Source organism: Aptenodytes patagonicus, chromosome 1, assembly GCF_965638725.1.
Source record: "Aptenodytes patagonicus chromosome 1, bAptPat1.pri.cur, whole genome shotgun sequence".
Taxonomy (NCBI): Eukaryota; Metazoa; Chordata; class Aves; order Sphenisciformes; family Spheniscidae; genus Aptenodytes; species Aptenodytes patagonicus.
The window spans coordinates 38,579,237-38,593,359 of NC_134949.1; the positions used below are offsets into that span (position 1 = coordinate 38,579,237).

The following is a 14,123-nucleotide window of genomic DNA, read 5'->3' on the forward strand; positions in this document are numbered from 1 at the left end:
GATAATATGTTTCATTAAAAGTTTCCTCTTTCCCTGGCCATTTAGTCTGTAGATGTGGCTATCAGACACGTGTTTTGATTCTTTGGCCATGGAAAGGTTTCAGTCTCAGATACTTGAAATTCTGTGTTCTCACTGATGTTTACAGCTAATGAGAGTCTGCTTTGTGCATCTCTCCTCTGCGTGTCTTTCACTTATGCATAGGCTTTCAAACGAAAAGTGATGGGGATGTCACTTGGAAAACATGATCAGGTATTAGAAGATATGAAGGTGTGCTCCATCACAAGTTAACACTTCTGATTTCCCTTTTCCAGTTCCCTTTCCCTTTATCTGGTCAACATTTTTCTTTGAACTTCTTTTTTAAATCCATCCCTCCCCATCTCAGTTTTGCTCCCTCTGCCTTCTCTTTCCTCTCTGCAGTCCCGTCATTTTTTCCCTCATTTTGTTCAGTTCTTTTGCATAGATGTTAACACAGCTGTAAAAGTATATGCTTGCAAAAGCTCAAACAACACCAGAAGGTACTTAAAACTACAGCTGAGGTTCTCGAGAGTATCAGCAGCTAAACACGAGAGATGGCTTTAACAGTCACTTTAAGAACTAGTTCTGCAGCATTGTCCAGCGATAAAGTACCCCAGGATATTTCTTTGGAGAAAACAGACCTGCTTATGCCTGTAGTTTTTAAATCAGGCGGATTTCAGGTACTTGAAGAGGCTCATTGGCATTAGGAAAAAGGTGGCATATTCAAACGTACCTTGCTGGTGATCTTCTCGAAGGCAGCTCGCAGAAGGCAAATGCCAAGTGTGGTAAAACATGGCTCGGTTACTGTCTGCTTGCTCCCATCCGGCTCGGACCTTGCACATGTGGATGCTGAGTGTTGCTTGCTTGATCCTCACCTTGGGTGCAATCCCAGGGGAAGCAGCAGAAATAGCTGGTTTACGAGAGTAATTTATAACAGGCAGGCCATCCCCACTGAATTAGGAATGTGTGACAGTTGAATAGGGGCGGTTGAAGAGCTCTGCGACAAGGGAGAACGCAGCAGTCTGAAATGTTAAAAAGATTTTCTCTCCCAAGCACTCATAGTCAGAAAGGAAGGTGAGTTTTCAGTGAAAAGGGCTAAATATAACACTTGTGGCATCTTTTAGGCTCGAATGTTTCCCTTTTATTTTTGTATCTTTATGGGGAAGAAAGAATAGGCAGTATCAGCGGAGCATTAAGTTTAGTATGGGCTGTTTGTCGGGTGAAGAATCTAGTTTGCAGAAATGGGTATTATTGGTTATCTAGTAGGCATATGCATTACTTCATTGTGAGACCGATACTTACAACAGTTTCACTCATTTTTTTGAAACTAAGGCATATTTTCAAACTTGGTATTACTTTGCTGTTGTGCTTGTTGAAAGCACAGTCTTTTTATTTGCTTATTCCAATGATATGATTGCTTCTTGTGATTTTCAGAGATAACGCTCCTATCTGCAGCTTGCATTGAGATAATTCTATAGACTGTGAGAATCAAATATGCCTTTTTTCCCCCTCTCTTTTTTCTCTCTTTCCAGTTTAAGTTAGGTTCATGGGTTCCTCCTCTGTACATGATGAAATGGAGAGTGATGTTATATTTTGCTCCAGAAAAAAATGTGGTTAAATTATTATAAGCCATTATGGTGCCAACTATAAGCAAAGCTCATAGCTAAAATCAAGGGAGGATTCTGCGTAAAAGCAGATGGCACAGTATCATCCTTTCTGTTTTGACATCCAACATGTACTCAGAAAGTATCCCTTTTTATGACCCAAACTTCAATTAAGTCCTTAGTGATTATTTTCTTCTTTAATCCAATTTATTTATATATCAAGCCTTAATGGTGACAGTTCTGTATCAGTGAAAGTAAGGAGTGTGTAGGTTTTTTTTTTCTTGGAGAGGGCAGAATTCTACACGGCAGGTATTTTCCTAAGTTTGTAACCCTTTTTTGCGAGTCTAGAGGTTCTGTGTCATATGTTGTTCATCAAATTGTAAAGTATTATTTCTGCTGTTTCCTTCAATATGCACATGCAGAGACATACGAGCTAACAGACCACTGTAGAATTCCAGTAGCTGGTCTTTCTGCCGGTTCAAATTAAGTATTTAATGTTTGTGACTCACAATGTATTTATTTATATATTATTTTTTAGAAGAGAAGTAAATCTTTTTGACTAGTATAAAACTGGGAAGGGGGAGGGAGAGCCCAAGTGAAGAGGGCAAGGAGCCCAGTTTATCACAAGCGTATGAGACATCCGATGACCTTTTTAATGCAATAATGTGTACTTTGCAAAGCTGTCAAGGAAAAGAAGACCCTTGTCAGTAGAACAGACAGTAAAGACTGACAAACTCTTCTGAAAATAAAATACTCAGCTACATAGAAAAGCTTTCTAAATGTGGAGAGCTAATTGAATAAAAATCTGAAGGTAACAAGGTCAAGCAGGTGGGAAATGAACATATTTGGAATCAGAAACACAGTGCCTGCTGCTGTAAAACTCATCTTCACTGTAGATTGCTGCACGTGTGTGAAGCGCATTGAAGGCTGTGAGTCCTATTAACTGAGAGGGAGATAAACCTCTTCATGACCTTGGTACTCCTTAATTTTAGAGGTTTTAATGCAGGAACATGTTCTAAGCTCTTTGGATGCATCTACATTAGCGTGTTAGGTCAAATCAGGAGTGTGCTTTGGAAATGCATCTCCTAATTGTCCCCACGTACTGTATGCATTGTGGAGCAGTCCCAGAGCTCATGGGCTGGATGATGAAACAAAATTGGAAGATGTGCTGCAGAAGCGCATTCAACCCATAGGACTAGGCTAGAGTGAAATAAAAACCTCTTGAAAGGTGTGTGGGCACCAGCCTTTTTTCTCCTGCTGGTCCACACTGTCTATGTATTGTAGACATAGCCTTTGATGCTTGAAAAGGGCAGATGAAGCACCCTGGTTTTTATTAGCAGAATTATTTTATGTAGCATAGGCATAAAGTCAAATTCATAGCCATGGAGATTCACATTCCCAGAAGTCAGTGGAAGGTTTGTCATTGACTTCATCAGTGCCAGGCTTTTGCCACTGACACCTGATGCTGCTGCTCGTGGAATCAGCAACAGTTTTGCTGATGGCTTCACATAACCCTGTGTAAAGAGCTCACAGTCAAAGCTTTTTTATTTTATTTTATTTTATTTTATTTTATTTTATTTTATTTTATTTTATTTTTTTAATTTATGTATGTCTAGAAGTCGACTGAAAGGAAGGGACTGAAGGGTTATGAGTAGAGCAGGAGACTGAATAATCAATTATTCTGCTGTTTGTTCCAAAGAACTGCATTGAAAACCCCTGGAAATTTCATAGACTTCTGGTGCTCTCAGGTGTCAGTTTTAAACCCAGTTCTGAAGTCCATGCTTAAAAGGTTATTTGTTTTTTATTTCTGTTGGTTTTGTTATGTCTTTAGATAGATTTTTTTTTTTTTGGCATTGTGTGATTTCACCTCCGCATTGTTTAACCTGAACCACAGATTCACTGCATGGCATGGCAGAATTGCGCAAAAAACCCAAGGAACAGTTCAGAGCTTTTTACAGCTTTGAGCAGGACTTTGGTGGGGAGGAGAGATGGCTGATGCCATGCCATGAAACTGTTTTAAAGGATGGAAAGGTGCAGTTCCAGAAGGCACATGATTATAATAGCGGAAGAGAATCAGTGACTTCCCAGTGCAGGGTGCATGTGACGCATCCGCTTGCACATCTCGTCACTGATGCTCAAGTAACAACTGTGACTTGTTCAGAAAACTTCTCTCTCTTTCAAGAATTTTGTTTTCTGTTAGATAGTCTGGATAGCACACTTCAGGTTGGTAGAAGATAAAAGATAATCAGAAATGAACTTAATTTCCTTAAGCAGGAGCTTTATCTGATCCAATCATGATTAGCTAGACATTATAGTACTTTTGAACCTCAAGTTTTCCCCTTTTTAATGAGGGCAGAATTTCACTTTATACTGAAAGCCAGTTTAAGCAGTGCCCAACCACGTTTAAAAGAATCATTAAAAAAATGCTTTTTTTTAATAACTTTTTCTTCAGAATATTTCCCACTGCAGTTTTGACATAGCTGAGATATCAAACCTTAAACATGGAATTTGCGAGATGTTTCTATGCCAGCAGTTCCAGAAGGCCTGTGTCAGGGCAAGGACTCCTAATGCTCATTCACTTGTGAGATTTTGAAAATGAGGTTCTGAATTTTGAAGAAATACATATCAAGAGAACCCCGTTGCCTCAGAAGACCCATCAATGTTTTGAGGCTGTTTCTTGCCCATAATGAGTCTTTGCAAACCATTATCTAAGTAGAAGTTTCTGTCTGGTAGTGCCATGCTCTGTGATGTGAAGCCATTTAACTAATTTTGCTTATTTCTCATTCAGTGCAGTCATTTTTGTCTCATATGAAGTCATAGTCTAGGAGGTGCTTAAAGTCACGCAGGCTTCTTCACTAGGTGGTGGAGAGAGAAGGATTTTCTGCGATCATAGTCCTTCCTGCCCTATAAAAAGCTTTGTTATAGGTGTGGTGAATTCTCATCTGGAGACAGCAATCTTTTGACATTGGGAAAGACAACCTAGATGATAAAGTAAGACACATACCTGACTTCTAGATAGCAAAAGCTATGTGTGAGAGAGCCCCTCCTTTGATGCTGTGGTGTTTACCAGTGCATCCCTAAGCTAGGCTAGAGGTTCCATTGTTACGAGAACATGTATTTGTTTGAATGAATTACTTCATGGTCCATTTGGAGCAAACCATGATTGAGGTAAAACTTAAATCACATGTATTAGATGATGAATGAAAAAGGAAGTTACTATTTATGTAATTATAGAAGATAGCACAGATAAAAATTCAATTTCTCGTACTTGGAAGAATAACGTCATTTCAGTTACTTTATGTCTTTCCAACTTTTGACTGCAATATCTGTGGTGTTACTGCTTTGTGTGAAGCCTATCATGAAAATTTGCACGTTGCTGTTATTTTAATCTTCCAAACTACCTTACTTTCTTTGTGAAGGTCATAGATACTATTTTGTAACATGGTAATATAAAATACCTTCTTTCATGAACATGTTTTACATCTGTGTGGGCAGGACTGTCACCTGGGAGGGGTCATCATTTCAGTTGTCTAAAGAGCTTGAAGGGGCTTTTATAATTACAAAAAACAGACTATTGACCTCTCGCCTTCAAAATTCCTAAACTTAAGAAGTGGATGAAGGACATGAATTGAAAGCCTTAAAAGCTTTATACCTATACATTTACTTTCCAGTTCAGATAGTCTGTAAAAGAAATCAACCTGAAAATTTTGACAAAAGCAGTGATTGCTGAACTTTTCTCCTATGACTAACAGATATTTAATGCCCTTTTTTTACCAATTTTTGTCTTTTTTTTCTATTCAACATTCTGGGAAAGGAAAAAACATCTTGCGTGCTTGTACCAAATGCATAAAAATTCACAAAAAATATGTTGTCTCACCTGTGTTCAGAGAGGTATGTGTCTTCATTTCTCTAGAAGCTTGTCTAAGCAAATAGTGTCCTTCCTTGGAATCTCAGAGTCCTGTTCCTTGTTGGTGTAAGTAGATGTGGCACCATTTATTTCAAGTGCAGGTCTTCCTGTAGACCACGACAGAAAATTTAGCCATGATATTTCTTTTCTAAAATACATTTATATTACCAAAAGGATATTTCACTCGTTCTCTAATTCACTTCCACTTCTGTTAAGTGGATATCCAGTTTAGCTAAAAAAATATTTTGACTTCAGCTGTCATTTCAGAATCCTTAAAGAAAAATCTTTTATTCTGTTTGAGGTCCAAAGAGGAAATTTTAACAGGCAAAAAATGCAGAAAGTAAAAATACAGCATCTGTAGTGAAAGGTAAACTGAAATTTTGAGCTGTTTCCTTTTTATGATCTCAGATAACCTGTGTTCAAGAACTTTAAAAATTAGTTTTCCGTTTGGCTGCATATTTTGATTTTATAAACCTCATTGCGCATTTTACATACGAGGAAACTGAGCACTGAGGCTGGTCGTAACAGCATCAGGAAGCAATTTTGCACCTGCGGTGTTTGAATTCTTGGTTTTGTTGCTAGCACAGTTATCAGCAATTGTGCATCCAACTACCTGACAGAGAAAACATATCAGGTAGTGAAAAGTACAGGCACTTGTTCTTGCTCCTACAATTCCATTTTCACCGTTGAAAATGTTATGAATGCAGAAAGAGGAGCTGGGCCTCACCTCCATTGAAAATGTACTCCACAAGGTTAATTGCCTTGCCCAAGGAAATCTGTAGAAGAGCCAGGAATAGAACTCGGATTTCCTGGCAGCCTGCCCTGTGCCTTCAGCTCAAGGCCATCCTCCTCCAGTAAAGCGTGCTTGCGAACAGGTTGGATGAGGGACGGAAACATGCTTTTCAATTCTGTATCTTAAACCAATATATGGTTTTTACCTGTTTCTGTAAACTCAGATGTGAGTATCTCAGTATCTCTAGCATGTGTCTAGCTGGTGGGCAGTGAGGGGTAGGAGTAAGATATTAAAAAAGTCTATGTATTCTCTATATACAGGATAGAGTGGAGAGATTCGGGACCAGAAGGGTTTTGAACCAAACCCAAATATAAGCCTGAAAGGTATTTGATGTGCACTGGTGGTATTTACTCATCTTTGTACCTTAATTACATATAGAAGTCCAATACTGATCCAGTAAGAGACAAATGTAGTCACGAAACCAAGGTGCCTAGTTCCTTGAATGTTTTGAATGTCTTTACTCCACTTTTCAGGACTAGCTGATCTGAGCCATAGCTGCAGGACAGGGCCATTCCAGGTCACCTCATCCAGAGATGGTATTTCCATTCCCTGTCCTCTTGAAAGGTAGTGGAGCAGAGGGAATGAAAACCCATGTGTTAAAGTGTGACCCAGGACAGAAGGTTCAGAGTCAAGACTTCTAGGTTTTCTTATAATTTCTGACTAATTGTGCAGCTTATTTAATGTAATTTAATTTAATTCTGCTTTATACTGCAAGCCCCAGTAATGCAGTAGCCTTACAAGAAAATACCCCATTTTTTCGCTGCCAGTGATAGAAAAGGGCCATCTTATAAATGGCAGTCAATCCCTGTGTGGGTGAATTTACTCCTCTCAATTAAGAGTTACGATAATAATTAAAGAGGAGTAATACTTTCGGCTTCATTCTGCATTCTTTACAGACCCAAGCAGGCTATGTGGATGCCGAAGGAATGCAGGGTTGATCCTCTCCTGGAAGGGTTGGGGGAGGCTAGTACTGTGATAATTAATATTTGGAGAGTGCTTTCAGGTGTTTGAATGAAAGTCATTCCATGCTTTAAGTGCAAGTATTGTTATTTCCTTTTCCTTAATCCTGGGACTAAGCCTCACTTCAAATTGCAGTTCAGTATTACATTTTAGGTACGAGGCTAGATTTTCAAGAAGAAGGTGGGCTTCTTTCAGTAAATAGGTGCAAAATATCCTGACTTCTAATTCTGTAGCACACAACTCTGAGCGAGGAAAAAAATATTTTTTGTATCAACAGTAATGTATTTTATAGTTATCATGATGCATTCTTGCTCTGCTGTCTTGAATTTATTTTGTGCTAGGTACCAATTTAAAATACAAAGGGAGCATAGTTTACAATGGCGTTTACAAGTGCACGTGTTTTTCTATCCCAAGACCTAGCTGAGATATTCATCAGACTGCAAATGCAAAACAAAATAAAAATAGAGGGACAAGAACCTGAAATTTGAAAATTGTGACTTCACGGGCTGTATTGTTCAAGTAGTCAGATTGGGATACGCAGTTTAGTGGTTTAAAGATGCAGTAGTGATACTGCTGCTAAAAGAGGGAGAGATCTTTTCAGGTCCAAGAGAATCCAGATATTTTCAGTCTTCGGGGGAACCCTGAAACGGGAAACACCGAAGCCTGGGAAGATGACAGACTGATTTGAGAAAGCCATATGTTGAGGAGCATGTAATCGTGGTGTTGAGGCTGATAATGCTCATAGCGCGCTGTTTGTTTTGCAGTCTTTTGGTACTCCCTGTTCAGAATGAATCTGGTTGCACAGAAAATGCTTACCAGCCTTGCTGTTACTGGAGGCTATTGATGGGGTATGATTTTCCTTCTTTGCAATACAGCGAGGCAAGGAGGCTTCTTCTCTGTTGTTTTGATGTTGTAGTCATTTCTTTCTAGGAAGGAAACCTTTCTGCTGCGCAAGGGCAGCCACTGGCCACCCTGACCTGACAGACAGGAGAAGAAGGTGGGTTTGTTTCCTGAACACAGGCATCTCTGGGTTTCATCCCTTTTATTTCATAGCCTGACATTATGGGAAATCCATTCCACCCAAGCTACACGATGCCTCACTAGGATTGTAGGAGCCTGTCCTGGAAGGGGACAGATGATACAATCTACCTGACAAAACCCATTCTTATTTAGTCTTTATACAGTCAGTGCTGTGAAATAGGTGCCTCAGAAGGGCTGCAGAGAGGGATCCATTCACCTAGCTTATGTGCTTCCCACTCTCCCCAAGGTGATCCACTGAGCTTACACTGAATTAACGCACCTACCCCTCCAGACTGTGTATGGGGAACCAGAAATGTGGTGCTTCCCCTCATGCTACTCAGGACCAATTTGCTTAGCCATCTCATAAGGATGGACACTTTGTGGAGGAGGCCTTTAAGTCCATCTTTAGTATAACAGCCTAATAACTGAAGCACTGAGACACCCTAGGTACTGCTCAGCCAGGGCTGAACCTGTGTGCCAAGAGAAGTGATGTGCCGTGAGCTGGTCTGGGTGACAACTCTTTAGACCCAGGGCTGCAATTCAGCGATGCATTTAAAAGTAGTGGGGCCACACGGGAGAAGAAGAAAACAAGAGAAAAGCATCCATTTAAAGATTGGAGGTGACATCCCTAGGGCTGCTTTTTGTCTGATCTAAAATGCAGACATTGGAGAACATAGCCTGGAACTCCACTTCTGTCTCAATTTGAGAATGGGCCTTAACTAATACTCAGAATATACCATTTTCTTCCTTGTTTTTCTTCTGGAGCCTTTTCTCTGCGTGGCATTTCAGCTTCAAGAGAAGGGCTAGAGAATGCTTCTCATCCAGGAAAGCATAGGAGCTGGTGATTAGGACACTTGTATAGGAGGTGTGGGTTTAAATCTTCTTCATGTTTACTAATGGGCAGACCCCCCGTGAGCACTCTCGCTCCGAGACACTAATGTACAAGTTGGGTGTGAGCACTATGAATGGAGCCGTGCTCTGTCCTGACCTTACCTAGCTCTGAAGGTTGCTCCAGAGGGTGGAGCTGGATTTTGGGTGGCTGTCAGTTGAAACCTGAAATGCAATGAAGTGTTAGTTGGGAGGTAAGGCTTGCTACCTTAGACTAACAATTTTGAGCACGTTCAGCTAATTAAACTTCAGTCTACAGAGGGCTTTAAGGTTAAGTAGGAAAATACAAGGCAACTGACAGAGATAGGCAGTTGCGGAGAATAGATGGATCAAATCCCACCCTAGAGAAATCTCCACACACGTAAGACATTATTTGTGAGTTTTATAGCGTGGCTGCAAGAATTTTGCAGCCAACAGCTTGCTGTAATCTATTTGCATGTGATTTTAATTCTTTCTCTTACCAGTTCAAATGGTATTCCCTGTTATTATTGCAAGTATTGTAGAGTTTCAAAGTTTTTTTGGCAGTTCAGTTATATATCTGTGTGTGTGCTATTTCCATAGCAGTTTTAGGAGGCTAGTAATGCATAATGTATGTCTTTATTATGCTTTTTACTTTTTAAAAATAAACTTGCTATTTTCAGTTTGTTTTATTCTAGTCTGTCAACCCTGAGAACTGTTGAACTGCAGAACTGCAGGGTCAGACTTTGGCGCTACTTATGATGATTTAAATAATAGTACTGACAAATTACATTTGAAGTAATGTATTACTTGTGTATCTGTATCAGTGTCAATGAGAACGGAGTCTGGTCCACAGAGGTTGGTTTGCTTTGATTAAAAGTGATTTTCCAGTAGTGGCAGTCTCCGTTTTGGAGCCTTTAAGATTATCAGTGAATTGGCAAGATTTAGGATTTTTACATCCTGTCTGTTCAGAGTAACTTCTGCGAGCTTAAAAAACAGTCAGACTGGTAGTTCCTGTATACAGCAGAAATCATGACTTTACCCAATATATTATCCTAATCAATTTTGACTGTTACATCAATTATCCTAATAGACAGCAATTGGGGCCTTTTACAAGACGTAATACAAACACATATGTGGGCTTCCCTATTATGATCTTATCAAAGTTGCGTTGTGTTAACATGTTCTTGGGGTTTCCTTAGTATTCACACAGAACCCATTCATGCTCTGGCTGCTCCTCCTGCATTGTTTCCTGTTAACGATGCTAAACGCCTTGAGAAATCTGCCTGGGGACTCTCCTTCCACAGACAACTGTCTGTTTGGGTCTTGAAAAAACAACTCACACAACACGTTGACAAAGTACATACAGTACTTGGATCACAGTATTAAAAATGTAGAGGAGACAAGGCTATCTCTGCCATGGCATGCACTCTTGCATTTATTAACATTCATTAACATTCATAAACTATTTGGAAGAGGCAGAGGTAAGGTGCTTCTTTTGCAAACTTCCCATTCAAGTCAGGGATGACCATTCAAGCATGCAACAATTGTTTTATCAAGCTTTATATGTAAGTCTGATTGAGATAGGTAGATGGACAAATGGTTTGTCAGTGACACATGGTGCCTCTGGTCAAGTAAATTGAATATGCAGCCAGGAGATACATGATAAAATCTTAGGCTTGTTGAAGTCAGTGGTCAAACTCCTAGTGAAATCAGTTGCCTGGATTTCAGCCCTTCTCCATCTGCCAGTAATGTGATGTATAACTGTGTCTGCTGGTTGGTTATAAGCTCTATAAATTGTGCAAAGAGCCACGTTTGCACAAAACTCAGGTCATTTGAGGAAGAAGACCTATACATGTTCAAGTTAGGCACCAGACGAACAGGAACTTTACAGTGACTCTCACATAGCAAGAATAGTATTTGAATCGATATGTAAATATGATATATTTGTTATTTACGTCAATAAGTTTTGAGCAGTCACTGCATGAGTAACAGGTGGGCTAGACTTGTACAGAGGTACAGGCAGATTTTTGTTGATGCTTTTTTAGTTATAAAGCAACTTGTATGCCACATAAACAGTATTGCTTCTTAAAAGTAGAAGTTTTTTATTGTTTAATCATTTCAGTGGACTATTTGAAAACTGGAACATGGACACGTCTGTACTTTAACCTTCAGCAAATTTTTCGAAGATACACAAAGACATGGTTTTGAAAATGCCTGAATGATCTTGCTTTTTCCACGTGTATAACTTTCATTAAGGATATGCTCAGCTGTGGCATAGGTAGATACATACAGAGGGTGTATTACTTACTGAAACAAATTCTTTTTAAGGCAAGTCTGTGCAAAGTAGTGGCTCCATTGAAATGAATTTGATAGCAAGACTCCAACTGACTTGGTTGGAGTTAGGATTTTCTCTCCAAATACTTGTAAATGGTGATAGATAAATTGGAAACCCTTTCTTAGTTATGCTAATGAAAAGCCACTGATTATGGTTTTGAGTAAGGGAAAGAATTTCCCCTTTAATCTGCAGCATATCTTGAGGGAGAAGGTTTTGTGCATCGTACTTTTTGTTTAAACTAGATCAAAATTCCTTAGGTAAAGGCAATATCCATTGCACAGAGAGCAACAAAGAGAAATTATGTTACAGTTGAAGTTCACACATGCACACAAAAATGTTTCAAAATTATATACTTAATAATAATTTTGCTCCAAGCAGAAGCTACTTCATCCCTTCATTGCTCATTTCAGGAAGTAGAAGGTCTCAGAGCCTCTGCGGGCAAACCAGATGCCATTGGTTTCCAAGAAAGAGATTATTAATCCTATCCTTCCAAATCACTAAGAAAGCTATTTAAGGGAGAAGATAGGGCCATCATGATCTTTTTGCATAATTACAAATCATTGTGGTTTGCTTTGCATGATTAAAATTTCAAATAGTTAATTAAATAATGTCCCAGAGCAAGCTTTGTGCATTGCAAAGCTCTGTACACCCTTCTTTACACCCCCAAAAGCCATTATCTTGGGTGTGTAATAACTGGGAGGCAGAACTCTCTTGATTTATTTAGCTTCCTCAGTTTTTGTTGGCTTCTTAGTTTTCGTAAAAGTTTTTAGTGGCCTTATAATAAAAAGCCAGGGGAGGGATTCTGTCCTTCCTTTGCACTTTTGCAATGTGAGCATTCCAGACACTTTGCACAAGTATAGAGGCAGGGGTGAACTGTAGAATCATAGAATCATTAAGGTTGGAAAAGACCTCTAAGATCATCGAGTCCAACCATCGACCCAACACCACCATGCCCACTAAACCATGTCCCTAAGTGCTGCATCTACACGTCTTTTAAATACTTCCAGGGATGGGGACTCCACCACTTCCCTGGGCAGCCTGTTCCAATGTTTAACCACTCTTTCAGTGAAGAAATTTTTCCTCATGTCCAATCTAAACCTCCCCTGGCGCAACTTGAGGCCATTTCCTCTTGTCCTATCGCTTGTTACTTGGGAGAAGAGACCGACCCCCACCTCGCTACAACCTCCTTTCAGGTAGTTGTAGAGAGCGATGAGGTCTCCCCTCAGCCTCCTTTTCTCCAGGCTAAACAACCCCAGTTCCCTCAGCCGCTCCTCATAAGACTTGTTCTCCAGACCCTTCACCAGCCTCGTTGCCCTTCTCTGGACACGCTCTAACACCTCAACGTCCTTCTTGTAGTGAGGGGCCCAAAACTGAACACAGTATTCGAGCCTGTGCGGCCTCACCAGTGCCGAGTACAGGGGCACGATCACTTCCCTACTCCTGCTGGCCACACTATTTCTGACACAGGCCAGGATGCCATTGGCCTTCTTGGCCGCCTGGGCACACTGCCGGCTCATGTTCAGCCAGCTGTCGACCAACACCCCCAGGGCCTTTTCCGCCAGGCAGCTTTCCAGCCACTCTTCCCCAAGTAGTGTTGCATGGGGTTGTTGTGGCCGAAGTGCAGGACCCGGCACTTGGCCTTGTTGAATCTCATACAGTTGGCCTGGGCCCATCGATCCAGCCTGTCCAGGTCCCTCTGCAGAGCCTTCCTACCCTCGAGCAGATCAACACTCCCGCCCAACTTGGTGTTGTCTGCAAACTTACTGAGGGTGCACTCAATCCCCTCATCCAGATCATTGATAAAGATATTGAACAAGACCGGCAACTGTAGCTGCATTCATTCTCAGTTTGTTTGTCTTCTCCAGGTTGACGTTTGAATACTTAGCTTGCCCACTCTGCTCATTCAGGGCTACATAAATGTCATGGATAGAAGCTTTGAAAAAGTTCTCATTTTGAGTAATATGAGCATGATAAGGCAGCTGAAAAATTGAAAAAGGCATTTATTTAATTAAAAAATGTCTGACTGGATTTATTTGGAAGCTGTCCAACAAAATAAGCATCTGGTCCAAGACTAAATATCAGAAATTTCAGGTAACCTTTGAGAAGCTCTTACAGCAAGGAGTAGAAGACGGGCAAAAAGAATGTCATAGTCTATAAGACTTGGAGCAACGGGGCATTGTCACTCCCGGGTTCTTGGGTTGAATCTGACCTCACCAGCTGTCAGCTCAGTTGTGTCCCATGCGCTGATATTAGAGTTTTCAGTGTAGGGTGAGAGAGCGCCTAAGTTATCCATCTCTTATTTTACATGGCTGTGTGGGGTCAGTCGTAGCCCCTCTGCCTCTTGCAGTCTAGGAAATTGAAAGGAGAAATCATTTTTCCTCTTTCAGAAACAAAAGTGATGCAGAAAGCTCTTTTGCTTCCAGCAATTCTGCTCTGTATCTCAAGGCTCAGGGTAGTTGTCTTATGTACCTGGGTTAGCTGTGGGAAGATACAGTTCGGGAGGTTGCCTCCTGTCTTCCCTTCTTCCAGTTTTCCCCATCACATTCCTTTTTTGGATCCTATTGCTCAGCCAGATACCTGGGGGTCTTCTAGTAACTAGTTCATTATGCTTATCTTGCTCTATCGGGGAGGGACTAGCCA

General features: G+C 40.5%; 1 protein-coding gene across 2 annotated transcripts in view; it reads left to right on the top strand.

Annotated features, from left to right (window-relative positions):
* The window catches only part of HMGA2 (high mobility group AT-hook 2), a 125,197-nt gene that overhangs the window by 11,436 nt on the left and 99,638 nt on the right, over positions 1-14,123 (top strand). The gene's annotated exons all lie outside the window — the stretch shown is intronic.